This window comes from Petromyzon marinus, unplaced genomic scaffold (assembly GCF_048934315.1).
Source record: "Petromyzon marinus isolate PM22_M1 ecotype Great Lakes invasive population unplaced genomic scaffold, UKy_Petmar_22M1.pri1.0 PM_G_Scaffold_29, whole genome shotgun sequence".
Taxonomy (NCBI): domain Eukaryota; kingdom Metazoa; phylum Chordata; class Hyperoartia; order Petromyzontiformes; family Petromyzontidae; genus Petromyzon; species Petromyzon marinus.
Window position 1 is genome coordinate 2,620,001 of NW_027422861.1, and position 2,500 is coordinate 2,622,500.

Genomic DNA, 2,500 nt, shown 5'->3' on the forward strand with positions numbered 1-2,500 from the left:
GGCGGGGATGTGTCTCTTGTGGCTCACGGGGCTGTTAGGGTGGCACAGAACTCCCTCGGAATGGGAAAAGGGGTCATTTTCGTGTTGCCACATTGCATAGGAACGCCATGAAACTTCCAGAGGCATTTGCAGCAGAAAGGCACGTGCACTCAAAAATTTTAATATTTTTCACGCATAGACCCCGTCAAACGCTAGAAGTTGGCGGGGATGTCTCTCTTGTGGCTCACGGGGCTGTTAGGGTCGCACAGAAATGCCTCGGAATGGGAAAACGGGTCATTTTTGTGTGGCCACATTGCATAGGAACGGCATGAAACTTCCAGAGGCATTTGCAGCAGGAATGCATGTGCACTCAAAAACGTCTATATTTTTCACGGATAGACCCCGTGAAACGCTATAAATTGGCGGGGATGTCTCTCTTGTGGCTCACGGGCGCTGTTAGTTAGGGTCGCACAGAAATCCCTCGGAATGGGAAAAGGGGTCATTTTCGTGTTGCCACATTGCGTACGAACGGCATGAAACTTCCAGAGGCATCTGCAGCAGAAATGCATGTGCACTCAAAAACGTCTATATTTTTCACGCATAGACCCCGTGAAACGCTAGAAATTGGCGGGGATGTGTCTCTTGTGGCTCACGGGGCTGTTAGGGTCGCACAGAAATCCCTCGGAATGGGAAAACGGGTCATTTTCGTGTTGCCACAATTGGCATACGAACGGCATGAAACTTCCAGAGGCATTTGCAGCAGAAATGCATGTGCACTCAAAAACGTGAATATTTTTTCACGGATAGACCCCGTCAAACGCTCGAATTTGGCGGGGATGTTTCTCTTGTGGGTCACGGGGCTGTTCGGCTCGCACAGAACTCCCTTGGTCCACCTGATTCGTGCATACAGGCAGCAACTAAAACTCTGTAAACCTGCTGTGAGGACATCTAAACAGTGGACCAGTGAGGCTGTGGAAGATTTGCGGGCGTGCTTAGACTGTACTGACTGGGATATGTTCACGACTGCTACCAATAGACTGGATGAACTCACAGAGGCTGTGTACATCAGCTTCTGTGAGGACTGCTGTATCCCAACACGTACCAGGGTGAACTTTAACAACAACAAGCCCTGGTTCTCAGCAAAGCTCAAAAGGTTGAGGTTGGAGAAGGAGGAAGCGTTTAGGAGTGGGGATAGAGACAGATTCAAGGAGTCGAAGAACAGGTTTAGCAAAGCGGTGAGAGAGGCTAAACGACTGTACTCAGAGACACTAAAACACCAGTTCTCTACTAACGACGCTGCTTCTGTCTGCCAAAGGGCTCAGGCACATCACCAACTACAAACCCAGAGCGCCCCACACCACTAACGACTCCCGCCTAGCCAACGACCTGAACGAGTTCTACCGTAGATTTGAAAGACAATTGGACTGTCCTGAACCACCCCTTCCCACCCAAGAGGCCCCATCCCCCACCCATACTACAGAAACGACTCTCTCCTTTCAGGAGGGAGAAGTTAATGGGCTTTTCAAGAGGCAGAATCCACGCAAAGCAGCCGGGCCGGACTCTGTCTCTCCAGCCACCCTCAGGCACTGCGCTGACCAGCTGTCTCCGGTGTTCACCAACATCTTTAACACCTCCCTGGAGACATGCCATGTACCAGCCTGTCTCAAGTCCTCCACCATCATCGCTGTGCCCAAAAAGCTAAGGCCAACAGGACTAAATGATTACAGACCGGTCGCCCTTACATCTGTGGTAATGAAGTCTTTTGAGCGCCTGCTCCTGGCACACCTCAAAGCCATCACAGACCCTCTCCTGGACCCCCTTCAGTTTGCCTACAGAGCCAACAGGTCTGTGGACGACGCAGTTAACATGGCCCTCCACTTCACCCTACAGCATGTGGACGCCCCAGCATCCTACGCCAGGATCCTGTTTGTGGACTTCAGCTCTGCCTTCAACACCATCATCCCTGCCCTGCTTCAGGACAAGCTCTTCCAGCTGAACGTGCCCTACTCCACCTGCAGGTGGATCACAGACTTCCTCTCTGACAGGAAGCAGTGCGTTAAGCCGGGAACAGAAGTCTCTGACTCCAGGTCCATCAGCACGGGAACTCCTCAGGGCTGCGTCCTTTGCCCACTGCTCTTCTCCCTGTATACCAACAGCTGCGCCTCCAATCATCTGTCCGTCAAACTCTTGAAGTTTGTCGGACGACACCACCCTCATTGGGCTGATCTCTGGTGGGGATGAGTCTGACTATAGGTGGGAAGCTGACAACCTGGTGACCTGGTGTAGCCAGAACAACTTAGAGCTAAATGCTCTAAGGACAGTTGAGATGGTTGTGGACTTCAGGAAGAATACAGCCCCACTCACCGCCATCACCCTGTTAGACTCCGCAGTCAAAATTGTGGAGTCCTTCCGCTTCCTGGGCACTATTCTCTGCCAGGACCTCAAGTGGGAACTGAACATCAGCTCCCTCGCCAAGAGAGCTCAACAGAGGATGTACTTTCGACGGCAGCTGAAGAAATGC